The 15847-nt window shown below is 41.6% G+C and overlaps 1 protein-coding gene across 16 annotated transcripts in view; it reads left to right on the top strand.

The window, feature by feature from the left end:
- Positions 1 to 1446: 1446 nt before the first annotated feature.
- mef2cb (myocyte enhancer factor 2cb) overlaps positions 1447 to 15847 on the top strand; it is a 59249-nt gene continuing 44848 nt past the window's right edge. For 5 of the 16 annotated variants that reach the window (XM_030142989.1, XM_030142987.1, XM_030142980.1 and 2 more), the window contains exon 1: positions 1451 to 1957. The gene's annotated coding sequence lies outside the window, so the exon portion shown is untranslated. Of the gene's footprint in view, positions 1958 to 13535; positions 13721 to 15847 lie in introns of those variants that run through there. The other 11 variants (XM_030142993.1, XM_030142992.1, XM_030142983.1 and 8 more) reach the window with 6 other exon arrangements.

The raw sequence follows: 15847 nt of genomic DNA, 5'->3' as shown, positions 1-15847 counted from the left end.
TTTCATGTCCCGCCATTTCCTTCTCTGACCGACCCATTGACTGACTTGGTAGCTGACTACATACATACCATATGTTTCCCAAGTGAACCTGAAAGGAAGAAAAGATTCAGATATTGCTTAGTGTCCGTTTACACCTCACACAACTCTATACTGACAGAGAAGCACAAAGCTAAAGCTGAGCTCATTTGTCTACATTTGAATGAAACCAGTTGGGTTCGACTGTTGGTTTGTTGATACTCTTCAGGCTTATATAAGCTTTTCAGTTAAAAATGGACATTGCTCCAGTGCCAATGCAAAGACTGAGAGTGTAATTAACAGCTCGACAGAAGTGACAAACTAAATTTTAACAGAAATTGCTCCCACTGGATATTAAATGTATGGAAATTAAAACAGCAAAACCTGTGTTTGTCCAAATTTTTTGACAAAAACTCAAGAGTGAGACCTGCAGTGCATTAAGAGCTGCATTCAAGACCACCATTTAAAATCTTTTAACTGATACAGTGCCCATATAATGTGAGTATAATAGAACTGCAGTATTACAAGGCCTATCTAGGATAAATCTTTGTAGAAAAAGCTTTGTGCTGCTTGTCTGAGTCTTATCTGAAGTGGCAAACTTGCTGTTCTAATTGTTATCTTCACACTAATAGAGTGGATGTTTTGAAATCATTTGGTTGGATGGATAAAGGCTTGGTAATTTCCCCATGCTTAGTGTCTGTGTAAGGGCTTATCTGTTGAAGATAGCTGCGTCCTGAAGAATGATTGGCGGCATGCATGGTGGAAACTTAGCAGACAATGAAGCAGGAGACGGCATTCATCCTTCACTGACATGGAATGAATCTGCTGGGAGTTATTTAGTATGTGTTATTATTTGTGAGGTGGTGCAACAAGACCATAGAGTTGAATAGAAATTAGTCTCTATCCTAAAATGAGATTGGAGTGAGTTATTTTGTGATTTAGTGATTTTCTTTTTCCAGTCAGTACTAAAGAATCCCTAAATAAGTGGCTTCAGGAGTAAGATTTTCAGCACATCTTGTTGACAGTTCATTTTTCTGAGGGGGTAAAGTTTGAGAGTACTTGCCGTCTGGTGACATGCACAAAACAATAGGCAAAAACTGAAATTATAATCAGCCAAAGTTTATCGGTGTGGCTGTGTTAAGGCGGCTGCAGATGTTTGACGTGTTCTCCGTGGGTTCATTATTTAAAGCACACATCATCTTCCTCTAGTGGTCCTCTCTGAGCAGTTAATTGTGCGTCCACTCTACCGGGGCTGGCGCGATAATAAAGCATTAAGAGCTGTGCCTCTTTCATTAAACTAGAGTTGGGAAATGTGAGCCCGCCCCCTTTCAGGAGTCAAAAAAAAAAAAAAAAAAAAAAAAAAAAGAGGAAAAAAAATCGATTACTTCTCCTCGCACTGAGAGAGGAGAGGGTTTAGGAAAAGACTCGGTCAGGATTGTGGGAAGGAACAGAAACAGCCTCTCAACATCACCATCAGCTCCAGACGTCCAGCAGTACACCAGTATACCAGCACCTCCTCCTCCTCCTCCTCCTCCTCCTCCTCCTTCCTCCTCCACCGCCGCCACACCGCTCCGCTCCACCGGGTACCCAGCGCGCAGACCAGGCGACGCGTCCTCGCCGCCTCCTGAGCACACACTGTCCGACCAGAGAGAGAGAAACACACAGACACAGGAGACAGGAGAGAGAGAGAGAGAGGGAGAGTTTTCACTGAAATCACACAGACTCCTACCCTGATCTGTAGGTTACTTTTTTTTTCCTTTTACCGGCGACGTCCTCTGCTAAGTTGCGCTCCTGGATTTTAAGTGCGTCTTTTTTGGCGAAGTCCGTTCGCATCAACACAGCGGCTTCAACCTTCCTGTCACTCGGCCGGACCAAACACCCGGCGGACTGCTTCTTTTTTAATCCCTTCACTTCACCCGGACAAGATTTCATGCGAAATAAAGTAAGTACCGCGCTCCCACCACTCGCCACCCATACGAACACACACCATATGATCCTTATTTCTAATGGACCACAGGGAAACTTGAGGGTCCATTCCAACGCGCGCCGCTTCTCCAACAAAGTACAGTAACTGCGTCTATTGATTTGTTGTGACCCCGATCGACTTACGCCGGTGACAGCTATGTCATATAATTACAGGCTGACACCAAATAGCTCTTTATGGTCTTTTAGGGGAGTCAAGGTCTGCTTAGTGTCTTGGGTGGTATTATTGTTGTTTCGACCTTGTGTAGCTTTAATGTCCACATGCAGGCGCACAGTCCAAAAGCCACAGCTCCTTAACAGGATGCCCTCCTTTAATATACCAAGATATTCTCTTCAGCGCTGTGCAAGGCTGAAGTTACACTAAAAGTTGATGAAGCGTGAAATATTTTATGACATACTTAACAATTTAACAAAAATCCTATAAATCCAGGTAAAGAAAAGGAAAATAAAGAACTTTTACGTCTTTTAAATTAAAACACTGGACTGTAGGGGAAACTTGAGATTGACTTTATTTGTGTTTACAGTCTATTACATTTTTAGTTTTAATGTAATAAACTCCACTCCACTCAAAAGCACAGTCCTATGTCATTTTACATTTACCCAGGATAGTCTGTACATAGGCAGCTTTCATGGCTGTATTAAAAAACCTGGGCTGATAAAAGTGTTAAACATTTCCAAAGTCACTTACAGCAGGACACAATTCATCCATCCAACTTGAATTAAACAGACACAGTCAGAGCAGTAATTAGTAAAGGAGTGTTTTAGAGGACGTTTTCACATTCAGACTAAATTATAAGTTATATTCTGAAACTTTTAGAATCAGATTTACTAAAAGTTTTTTTTTTTCTTTTTTTAACAACAGCAGTGATGATTTATTTATGAGTTTAGTTTACTCTCTTGTAGCTCACTTGAACCTGTTGCAGTGAGAGTTTTAATAACCACACCATAATCACCCTTGCATAACTTTATAAGTTACGCCTTTAATTATAAAATGACACCTATTTGTTTTATACAAAATCGTGAAAATAAGGTCTTGTGAAGATGGAAAGGTGAAGTAATGAGAGTAAAAAAATGTACTACACACTGTGTATTTAACTCATATTCACAAAAATATAAGTAAAGCCTTACACCTATGGTGTCACACATTAATTACTACAATGTCAAACTGCAATTTTGTGATAGAAAAAAATATAAATAACTGTTAATTTTAAATGTTACAAAAACTTAGAGTGACTTCATGCTTTTCAAAAAACAAAAAACAAAAATGGTTTTATTAGTTTCTACATTTCGGGAGCTTTCAGATCGATTACACTTAAAAAACATTTTTTTTTATGAAGACCTCAGGAAACCTTAAAGTGTTGTGTCTGCTTCAGTATATTAACCTAATTTGTGAGTCTGGGAAAAGTGTAATGCACACACAGATATTTATCGCGCGATAGAATTTCACTGTTAGTTCAATGATGAAACATTTTTCACTGTGTAACATCTAGATACATTTTAGAACTTTTAACTCCTGTAAAGTGTCCTCTTACTTTATAAAATTATTTATATCGTGATTTAGGAGTTGCTGTCACATTATCATTTTTAAAAAGTGTATTAGTGTAAAAAAAAGATTTTACACATGGCCTTCCCTTTTCTGCCCATCGTCAATGAAGTTGTTCTGTGTGGCCTGTCTGGCCTGTTGCTCTCTTGGGATTTAGCGTTAGGTTAATCCGCTCAGAGGAAGGTGAGCGCTCGCATGTGGACCCACGATTACACACAGAGGACTCTGTCAGCCAAGCTCTGTAATCTCAGAGACCCTGTACAAACACACACACACACACACACACAAGTGCACACGTATGCAGTTGCATGCAAACACACACATGCATAGTCAAAAGCATGGTCTGTCCCCTTTCTCTTCCTTTCTTTTTCCTTATGTTATCCACACACGCACACACACACACACACACACACACACACACACACACACACACACACATGCGTACACACAAGCTCACACACATGCACACACCAACACCCACACTATCTGGACTGCGCTGCTTTTGTTTCTCTTACTCTCTTAAGAACTCTCCCTCTTGACAAATCATTTGGGATTATGGGCACTGATTCACAAAACCAACAGTGACAACACACTCTTACCCTTCTCAGAGAGAGGGATTAGAAGGTCACGTGTCTCTGTGATTGGCCAGGGCATTGAGCCGATTGTCAGGGCACTTTGCTGTACACCAGGGGCTCAGTAAAGCTTTAGTTAAGTGAAGGGAAGGGACATATTGTGTGCCATGGTCAGGGTTTTGTCAAAGGAGAGGCTGTTGCTAATATCTTTAATCATAAATGTCTGGTAAAATGCCTTTACTGTTTGGATACTTAGTTCCACTGGCACGCTGAGATAAACTTGACCAAAAGGAGAGATGCAGCCTCGGATTGCTGCAGAAATGTGTGCTATCACACTTGTATCTTTAAATAAAAAGAGAATGGGAGACGTTTAAGACTGTACAGAAGACACATTTTGAGATTTGCTACTTATGGAGAGCCAGATCTGTGAAAACATTATTCCTACAAGAAAATCTGAAAAATTTATGTTTAAGCAAATAATTAAACAACCAGTTTTCCTGTGCTTTACGTTTTTTTTTTTTGTTGTTTTTTTTTTTTCCACTAATGGTTTCAAATATTTTGGAAAGGTTTTGCAGAGTTTGCACAGTTAAACATCAGTAAAGCACTCATTTGCAGATTGCAGGTTGGCAAGATCTGGTGGTAGATATTGAAGTACTGTAATTGGACTTCATGCCCTTTGGCTTAAACGAGAAGGTAATATAAAAGTCAATTCTAGAAAATTATATTTACCTCATATACAGAGAGCATATAATACCTTACACTGTCTGGAGACATCATTTTATATCTTGCAATTTATACATTTAGAAGTAAATTCTCTCTAAATGGTACAAGAAACTTCAGAAATGTAACTCTAAGCCAATTGTAGTAAAGCAGTTTTTCTTATAATTAATGTTGAGATGTTACAACAGTTAATGAAAATACATTTTCTTCAGACCAGATAAAAAAAATAAGTTTTATAATTGCACAAGTGCTTGTTGTAGTGTTGCAAAAGGCAGGTGGTCAGTTTTTTTTGCTATATTCTGTTTTCATGCGTTTTTATAACACTAAAAAAAAAAGTGTTCGGCTCAACCTCACCATATGCTTATTTATTTTGAACAGATCTCCCTTTCATTGTGTTACTGTTTCTTCGCCTTAGAACAGTGTCATCATGAGCTGCAATTACTCCTAAAACTTAAAAATAATAATCTAAAGTAAATAACACAGGCCTTGAATGGTTTATGGCGGATCGAATGCATATATTTGAATATGTCCTGGTTTTTGCAAAGTCTTCTTCTGTCTCTATCTAGTAATTAGCAGTGACGTTCAGCAACTTTCTCTGTATGCTGTAAGTGGATGGGGGTGTATGGGGTTTGTTCACTGGGGTGTTAAAGATCACAGAGGAATATATCAGCCTTTGATGTTTAATTGTATTGTAAAACACACTTTAGAATATTTCTGCATAAAGTCGACTTCTGGCTGTGCTGTGCTTTGTGTTTTCTGTTTCTTTGTTAGTTTGTCTGTCAGTGTGTGCTGTGTGTCTGGGAGATATGTGTGTATGTGTTCAAGTTTGTCTCTTGTCTCTGTCTGTTTATGTATTGGAATGTTTGTGCTTCTGTGTTTTTTTGTCGGAGTTTTGCGAGGCTGTGGCTGGTGTATATTCAAATGAAAATGCATGTATTTCTTTTTCTTCTTTATCCTCACGCTGAAAAGGATAGGATTTGATGTCTTGGATGATGGAGCAGTCTGAAAAACAGTGTCAGTGTGAGGGCTGAAAAGGCAAACTGAGAAGACAGATGCGCACAAAGACAACGAGAAACATACACACGCGCTCACACGGAAAACATAGAAATTTGTTTGAGCTGTGGTGATTTAAGAACAGACTGAATGTTTAGCTTCTTAACAGGTATCCTTTATTACAGAGCCATGCAGTTGTGATGTCATGTTTAACACACTGATCTAGATGAACAGGATGTCCTGCCTTCTTCTTCCTGTTTCCTGTTTCCTGCCCTGCCTGTTGGCCATTATGGTAGCAGCTGCCTGCTGGGTGGTCTGTGCTCAGCGCTGCTGACCACACAATCATATCGTCAGCTGCAGCCCACCTAAAGAGACACCCAAAACACCTCGCCATACTTGAGGCCTGCTCCCTGAAATATTTGGACAAGAAGAAAGTCCTGGGAGGCGAGAAGGCTGGAGGAGTACAGGGAGCAAAAGACTCGATGATAAGACACACAGAAACATTTGGGATAGAACAGAGTTTGTATTTCTTTGTCTAAACATCAAATAGTTCAGATGAGGCTTTAAGGCCCCAGCATAAGGAAGTGAATGTTAAAACTGGAGTTAAATCAAAGTTAGTTCAGTTATAAATTAGTCCATTAACATCCCAGTTGCCTTCCTGTAAGATTTGTACTTTATTAAGTGTGTGTGTAACATACAGAACCCAAGCCGTCTAGTCTGTAATACAGTATCCATCTGTAATACCTACTCTAAACATGTTATGCAGTAAATCCAGAAATACCTGGAAATCCTTTTTAGTGAGTTTTAGGGGTTAGTTTGAGGGAAAAGTGTTTGCTGTCCAAGTGCATAAACCTTGCGACGGAAGGCATGTTCCATGATAAAACACAGTACCTGACCTGTGAATGGTGAGGGGCAACTTCTTACCCCTAATATATTTTCAGAGAGAACCACCCCTCCATCCCTCCCTTCACCATCTCTCTTTGGTGTGGCACATTTGGACTACACCCAGTGGCAGAAAAAAAAAAAAAAAAAAAAAAAAGAAGAGAGGTGGGGAGGAGAGCGAGAAAAAAATGTAGAAATGTTTTTCAGTGGCTGTAATTTATCTTTGTCACGACTGCAACATAGCCGAGTCATTCTGCAACATAGTCCAGTGAGACGCACAGAGGTAGCTCTGTGCCTTGGCCTCACACAAGCTCACATCCATCTGAAACCCCTGCTCACTCGGCTGCCACAATCTGCGCTGATGCCGCCGCCGCCACCGCCGCCGCCACCACTGCTCCCCATCCACGGTGCAGAGCTTCACATTGCTGCTGGGTATTTTTAGCAGATCTTGTGTTCACACTGGATTCAGACGAATAAGGACTCAAATTTTACCCAGTCAGACTTTTGTATGATGTTGCGTTTGTAATGAAACAGTGTCACACGAAATTTCCAACAACAGGCAGCGCGAGTGATATATCTTTTTTTTTCCTAATCTCTGTGAAAGAATTTGACAGTTTTAAATACAATGGTTATTTTTCAGCTTAGACACAGTTATGTGGGCATAGCCTGTAACACCAGGAGGTTCGCTGTTCAATTCCAAAGGGACCGCGCTGTTAAAATTGCTGTTAACACCATCTTGGTCAAGAGTAAAAGCTATATAAGAATATATGCTGAGTGCTCTCCCGGTTTTGCAGTGCACACAGCTTAACAAGTCTGTGTTCTGCCAAAGTCCACACCAGTGTTCCTTTCCACTGTCATCTGTGCCATTCCCACACCAAAGGCCAGCATGCGAAAGAATGCACCGCACAGGACAGTCTCAAACACTTACATTAGTCAGCTGAAGAAAAACCAAGAAATAGGACAAAGAAACGCATGAAAAAAAGAGATTTGCAACAGCATAAAAAAAAAAACTGTATGATGTATGGTGTACTTTTATTTCTTTGTGTTCAAACTTTTTAACTCTATTAAAAAATCAGTGCCGTTAGGGTGGAGAAGGATGAAGCAACGCCCCCTGCACACCCCTTTTCTCTCTGTCAATTTTTTAAAACATTTTTTTCGGGCCGGCTTCTTCTGCCCTGTGATGTATGGCTTTTTCCTACAGTGGCTCTTCCAAAGTGCAGCTCGTGATGTCATTAATTTTATTCATACTTTATGGATGTTCTGTCTGGAAAAAAAACGAGAGAAAAGGGAGAGGGACGAGGGGAGAGAAAGCAAGATAGAGAGAAAGAGAGGCAAAGTGAAAAAGAGAAAAAGAGAGAGAGGAGAAGAGATGGTGTTGCGGAAGGAGATTTTCAGTGCAGTTGCATGTATAATGAATGAGGGGGCACTTTGTTTGAAACTCCAGCCCAGCGCTTCACTTCAAGGTTTGCTGGGCAGAGTGGGGCCTTGTGATCTCACACCAGCCACTCTCTTTATCCTGCCAATAGATGCTTTCACCTGGCACTGTGGTTCGACCCAGTGGAAAAACAAATAACCTTGTGTGTCTAAGAGAAACAGAGAGAGAGAGAGGGAGTACTGACAATGGAACAAGGGTTGGGTGGAAAGGGTGAGGAGCGGGTGAGAGAGGGAAGAGGTGAGTTTGTATAACAGCAGCAGCGCAATGACGCCCAGACGATACTGAGGAGAATACTGGCACCCGGCCCACACTTCCTAAATAGTGCTCTCTACAGAAATAGCTCAGCCTTGATATTGACTTTTGTCTGCCGTATGTGTGTATGTGAGAGTGTGTACGTTTGAGCATGCTCAATAGAAAGACAAAGGTGGTTCATCATTGTCTGAGGAGGTTTTAACTTTGTTTGTCTCTGTTGTTAATTTTTGAAGCTGCAGAGTTTGACGAGTGGATGGATCTTTTTCGGCTTCTGGTGTACGCCTTCGTGTTTGAGTAAGGAAGTGAGCCGCCTTTATTATTTGGGATAAAAATGGCCCCTGTCTTATTTCTGGCCCTGTGCTGGACTCGTGGTTTTATAAATAGATGAGGAAGTGCGGGGGATACCTGTCGTGGCTCCGGCCTCCTTACAGCAGAGTCCCTGTGCCTCCACCACGTCACATCCATCCACCACCGGCCCACTCCGGGCTACGACAGAGCAGTCCCCTCAGGGCCAGAGCAAACAGGATGGGACTCAAAACTAGAGTGTGAGAAAATCAGTCTCTGGAGTAAAGCACAAAAGAGCTTGCAGTTCAGCATGAGCTGCCTTTGCTGACACTGTTAGATTTTTGTAAAACATAAATTAAAGAAAAAAATATAAGTTTTTTTTCACTGAGAAGGGTGTAAGAATTTAAGAGAAGTGTCAAGGGAGCACAGTAGAATGCCTGCAAAATGAAAATGGTGTGTGGCAACACTTAGTTCAGGAGTGTAAGGTCATAAGGTGGTTTTCGCTCCTCTCTGCCATCTGTATGCCAAGGTGTCTTGTTAATTTCATTTCTGCGTCTCAGACATTTGTCATGTGAACAACTTTAAAAGTGTTAACTCTCTGCCTTTTCTTCGCTGTTATACACTGCTCACATTGTGTGATAAGATGATTGGGTGTAGATTTCAGAAGATAGTAGCATGTTTTTAAGTTTTGTGAGTGTGTATGATTCACTAAAAAAGGGGCAGGTTTGATTTTACTATATGACTTATTTATTTAGGAAAAAACTTAACAGCATCCAAATTTCAATATCTCATATACTGGACGGTGATATAATGGAATATGTTGTCTTGTAGGCCTCATGTTGTGTCATTGAATCAACTAATCATGTGGTTGAAAATTACTTGTTTGTCATCCAGCACAAGTATTTGAGTCTAAGACAGAGGGAAAAGACAGTAAATGTACAAAGACTGTAATTCTATTAAACTTCAGCTCCAGTTATCATTCGCCCTTTAAATGAGTGGCACCCTGCATCTTGGCCCCATAATCACATTAAGAGTGGGACTGAAAAAGGGTAAAAGAGAAAGAGACAGAAAGAAGAGAAATCTTTTAAAAGCTCTTCTGCCCTTGGTGGACAGCCTCTTTACACAAGGAAAAAGAAATCATTCCCTTTTTCAAATGTGCGTTTCCCCCCTCCTCTCTCTGAAGGGAATTGTGCTGCCTGTTATTAATGTGTTTTTGACAGCTTAATTTGATAAGCGGGCTACTTGTTAAAGAAGCCTTGGATTGTTCTCATAGAAAGAACATGCTTTTTTTCCCCTCCCATGTTCTTCAAAATGCTGCCGCACAGTCTGTCGATGACCCAGTTCTGAGAGATGGTCGAAAACAAGGAAGAGCAGTGCAAAATCCACAGGGAGAAGGAAAGAGAGAAGGCAAGAGGGTAGCAGAAAAGGGAGAGAGATAGATAGAGTGAGAAGGGATACTAGAAGAAAAAAGGCACTTGTGGGAAGTTAACTCACATGCCTTTCTTTCTTCTCTTTACCTCTCGCCTCCTCCTCCTCACTCTTCCTCCTCCTGCACAGAGCAGCCTACCTTCTCGGGCTCCTCTTCCCTGTAGCCTAATCGGAAGAGAAACGCTGGGAACGATAACAGGGATTAGCTTCCAATGCTTCGCCAGCTCCCCTTGGTTAAGTACACGTGTAATGAGTTGTTTATTTGGGATAATGCACAGTAGGCGCAGCAGAAGCCCAAAGCTGCCCTCACCTCCCTCCCTCTTTGCTTACACAGATACACACATATACACACACACACAAAACAAAGACATTGTTTTTATATAGGAGTAAATGTATAACACATGCAGTTACGCAGCAGTGGACATGACGTGTGCAGGTATGTACTAAAATATACAGTCACACACTCAGCCCTCCTACAAACACACCCACCCGTACAACTTCCCACACACAGCTGTGATGCAGGTCACTTGCTGTGCAGGGTTGTACACAGGGAAAAACGTGGGGAGTTTAGAGTTTGAGGCTGGGTTAAGTGTGTGTGTGTTTGTGTGTGTATGTGTGTTACATTCTCAGGCCTTCCCTTGCTCATAGGGCAGGGGGATTTTTTCTCAGGATGAAGGCAAGGGGGAGAAAATGAATGATATGAGAAAAAATGAGGAGAAAGAACCAAGAGAAGGAAGAGGAATAGGTTGTGCCCACTGGTTTGTGCATGTGTCCAGTGCAAGTTTGTGTGTATGTGTATGTACAGTACATGAAGTGGAAAAAGCTGTTGCCTTGTGTAGGGGACGTGCTCTGCTATCATTAGCTTGGGGGGAGTAGGAGGGGGCAGGCGAGGTTATGTGAACGGTGCAGCTGTGCTCACAGCAGAGGGATTTGAGTGGAGGGGGGGGAACTCCAGGCAGCCAGGTCCTTCACTGAACCACCAGCTCACAACGCAGAGAAGAGAAAATTCAACCAAGCAGTGAGCCTTGTGAACCAAACACAACTCGCCCACCACCCCCTCTGTCCGCCGTCCCTCCGTCCCCCACTCCTTCACTCCTCCGCTCCTCCACTCTAGCCCTTTACTTCCCAAATAGGAAAAATAAATAAATAACAATTGATGCTTGATGGCAAGGATAAGAGTGCAAGAGAGAAGAAAAAAGAAACATACATGATTTATATATAGTGTAGGATAGGCTTTTCTGCCCGCCATTTGTGGTTTTATTCGCCATTTTAATCTCAGGTATCGCGCAAAGTAAAGTACTTTACTTTATTTACGGAAGCGATATCAATAATCATAATAAAAATAATTCTTATTCAATTATAGATGCAAAATTGTTGCTTTCTCTATTTTTTTCAGGGGATTTCCCCATGACTTGACAGACAATTCCAAAATCACTCAAATTTGTTTAAAGCTTTCTCCCCGCCTCTCTTATTTTGCTTTCTGAAAGAGTCGTAGCCCACATAGCGAAGGATGGCGCGGCAGACGAAGACCCAAACTTGCTTGTCAGCCCGTGTGATCAGTCGCTGTAGAGAGACAAGGCAGAGGTGGCTGAGAGACGACAGAACACAGAATGCCATCGCCGTGCACTGCTAATGCATTCAGCCTGCCACCGTATCCAACAACAAGGCAAAATATCACACAACTCACTTCACAAGATGTTCCTACAACAACAACATCAACAATAACAGACATATAAATGCACACACACGTAGACACACAGTCATGCAGGCGTGCACACATGCATAAATAACCACACGCAGCATGTTAAAAACCAACCATGAGGAACAAGAATTTGAAAGCAAACAAACAAGTCAGAACGTAAGAACTTGTCTGAGACTCTGTGACAAAGAAATAAATGGAAAAAACACACCTTTAGTTTCATGAGAAATTGCTGTGGTGCACTAAACGTTCAATTTCTCATAAAACAAAAGCAAAAAAAAAAAAAAAAACATTTGGGGAGTAAAAAAAAAAGTTTGAAAAAAAAACCCATTTTGGCAGGATATAACATAACTGTGAACTACAGTACGTCATGCACAATGGTGAGTCCTGACCTAAAAATAGAGAATGGTCAAACAGCAGTGGTGCTTTGGCAAGAGGGGTCATCTCTCTGTGATACAGTGGCCTTCACTGTAGCCACATATTGAGAACAGAGGCACTCTGCCAAAGCTTGTAGCTTCACAGCAGTAATTTAATATTTGTTTGTCTCTATTATTTCATTCTCTCCCTCTTTCTTTCTCCCTCTCTCTCTTGCTTATGGGGTTAAGTAACAGTAAGCTTTATCAGATTACTGGGTCTGAGGTCTCTTTCAAACCTCTCTTTGCCATCTTGATTTCATGCAGCTGTGCAGACTCTTTAATCATACGCTATCTTTTTTCACTCAGCCTCCCCTCTTCTCCTCCCTTATTCTCGTCCTCCCTCCTCCCTTAACATATGTTAATTGGCTGCTTTCTGTGACAAATTATGAGAGCTTGCTTTGATGAGGTCGGGTTGTGATGGTGCTGGGAGTGGAGTACAGTGGAACTGCCAGACCCTCGCCGGTTCCCCCTTAACCACTCCAAAAAGGAGCGCGGCACCCAGCCGATGACTAATGAGAGGCTTGGACTGGGTCTGGCCCGGCTTTGGCCTTGGTGGGGCCACTCCCCTAAACAGAGGCTGATCTGTAGGTACCGTATGCTGCCACACGCCCTCCACACTCCATACAACCTTTCTCCTATTACACACGACCACCAGTACTCCTCTGGGAACTGTTAAGTCCTGTGAGATTGGACGAGTAAAAGTTATGTGCATACAAGATTCAAATATTTATGTATATGTTACTCAGATTCTTATTTACCAGTTTAAGGATGTGATCAACCGGTATATTGTGATTGTATTTTTTTTATTCTTTTCCTTTTGTTGCAATTTGACTTGAAACAAAGCACAGCAGTGACATAAATTATAGATGCAGAGTATACAACGTGTGAAGTTTACATTGTGTGTGTGTATGTGCATGTGTGTCTGTGGTGACGAGACAGTGCCTGGAAACATTATACCAGCCTTGGTTAAACAAACACTAACAGTGGAACAATCTCTGTTTAATGATGCGCAGCGTCAACAGGGAAACAATGCTCACCAATAATCAGCACAATCAGCTTGTGGTAACCAGAAAAAAAGAAGAGTGAACCTGACATCATGTGGGCAGACTTTTTTTCCTTTCTTTTTAAGAGTTGTTGGCGGGATGGGCAAAGTCTGATTCTTTCTCCCCTCAATCTGTTCTGCTGCTTTTGCTTAATCTGTCTCTCCCTTTTTCTGTCTCTCCCTCTTTTTGTCACAATCCCTCTCTCTCCCTACTTTACGATCTAGGTTACTCGGTTTCTTTGCAGAGCACAGGGACCAGAGGAAGAAAAGAAAAAAAAAACAGAAGGTCGAATCTGTGAAGGACATCCTTGTTGAAGTGTGCAACCTTCTTCTTCTCTGCAAATTACCCACACGCTGTGCATAGACTCAAAGCAGAGCTGTGGCTCTCACTTTAGCTCAGCAAGGCTGCGACCATGACATGTAATGCTGTTGGATTGTCACAACAACAAGGAGAGGTAGTGTTGTCTTTACAATGTTATGTTCTGTTAATGGCAGACACCGCTGAACATGAACACCAACACAACTGCAGAAGATTTAGCCTAACCATGTTCTTTTGCATATAAATAACTTCTTCCCTCTGTAATTTTTATTTATTTTTATCTAAACTTAAACAAACCTAATCACTTTGTGTAATTACATCACTGTGGTACCCAAATTTGCTGATGAAACGAGACAAGGAAAAATTGTAAATTCCACAACTTCCTTATAAAACTGCCAGACCCCACATGCTGACTTAGTTACAATAAACACCCCAAAAAAGGAAATCATATTATTTACCTCTCCCCATCAGCAATATGCAAAACCGATAACAACTCATGCACAAGTAGATGTTTCCATTCCCACCAAGTTGACAGACACTCTGCCGGCACACGCACACACATTTAGGTTGTGTAAAGGGTGACAAAAAGAAGCTGGAGAAGAAAAAGGAAGTGCGTCGGCACCTCATGGTTGCATGAGGGTTAGCCATGTTAGCATTAGCCTGCGGGCCTTAATTGAGGCCAGGAGGGAGCATTTAATAATTGCTGTCAGAAGATCAAATTTAATTCTCTTCTCTTCACAGCCACCACTGCTGTAGGGTAGAGTGAAACAAATTGTCATCAGAGATTTCTAAATGAACAAAGCTTTTAATTAGGGTGATTAGAATGCTGTGGCAAAGGAAATGTGTAAGGGTTGGGGGGTGTGATGAAATCATCAGTGGATCATCTAAAGCATGATGTCTAGTACTGATACGGTGGTGGTGGTGGTGGTGGTGGTGGTGGTGGTGGGAGGGGGGGGTAGTAGGGCATGACTACTTGGACGTTTGCTGTACTTGAACATAAATAAGTCTGTGCAGAAATGAGCCCTTAGCCTCAGTTTCAAACCCCTGTCACAAACACACACATACACACACTCTCTCTGCCCTCTCCCCCATTGGAGAACATTGCTAACATCCTGAGACATTGTCATACTCGGCAGGGAACATAATTGGGTGAATATGTCAGTGCTTTGTGTTCTTAGTGACATGACTCTAGGCAGTTCCTGTGGGGGCTGGGTACGCTCATTGAAGAGCTTATACTGTAATTCCACTGCATTGGTTTATTGTTCATTATGGTTATTTTTTTCTTCTTTTTGACATAATAGATAACCAGGGATCGACTATCTACACACATACGCATATGCATTTGAGTGTATGTGATCATTCATGCATGTGTGTGTACTCATTTTCTGTTCCGGTCGCTTCAGTATCAGTAGTTGGTTACACCTGTGGCCTGTGGTGAACGGGGCAACATGAGAACTGAGGCAGTAGTTTATGCTAACTGAAAAAGATGACCCATGTCAGTGTTTTGTAAATGATTTTATAATGACTAGACGGAAAGAAAGAGAGAGGAAGAAGTGAAAGAAATGCAATGTGACTTTGTTGATAAAATGAAACTCGTGTCCAGTTATTTGTGTTTTTACAACAGATGTGTGTATCGCCACAGTATGCACCACTTCCATATTCAACACCATTTTCACTTTTCTCTTTCCTCCTCGTGCCTAAATCGGAGTTTTCATTCTGATCTGTGTCACCTGTTTATTTGGTTATTATGATTATAATTCTTTCATTCTGTCTTTGTGTTTTTACTGTATATTTGAATGTGACATTGTCCCTCCTTTTGCTCATGCCATGGAAAGATTGAATGCACTGAATGGTGATTCATCCCAGTCTTTCCGGGGCCTCTCCAAATTGTGGCTAGCCCTCGCTTCTGCTTTTTTCTTCTCTTCTCCTTTTTTTCAAATGCCATTTTTTCCACCTTGGCACAAGGGTATGTGTGTGGCAAGTTTGTCATCACAGTCCTCTAAGTTTTTTTGTTTGGCAAAAAACTTCTGATGCTCAAAAAATAAACTACAAAAAATCTTCAAGTTTGCCACTTTAACTGTTACGGTTACTCTATACCCTCTCCCTGTGGCTTGCCTCATCCTCAGGTATGCCCTCTCACTTGTCTAGCAGCTGCAGCTTTACAGCCCTTAGCCTCTTTTCAAAGTGGGGAGTTGACGTGTCGTGTCAAGTCATTTTGTCCTTGGGGAAGCCAGCAATGGGCTATAGAAAGATGGCTCTCACC

The sequence above is a fragment of the Sphaeramia orbicularis genome, chromosome 9 (assembly GCF_902148855.1).
Source record: "Sphaeramia orbicularis chromosome 9, fSphaOr1.1, whole genome shotgun sequence".
Taxonomy (NCBI): Eukaryota; Metazoa; Chordata; class Actinopteri; order Kurtiformes; family Apogonidae; genus Sphaeramia; species Sphaeramia orbicularis.
This window is presented reverse-complemented; position numbering and strand designations above follow the sequence as displayed.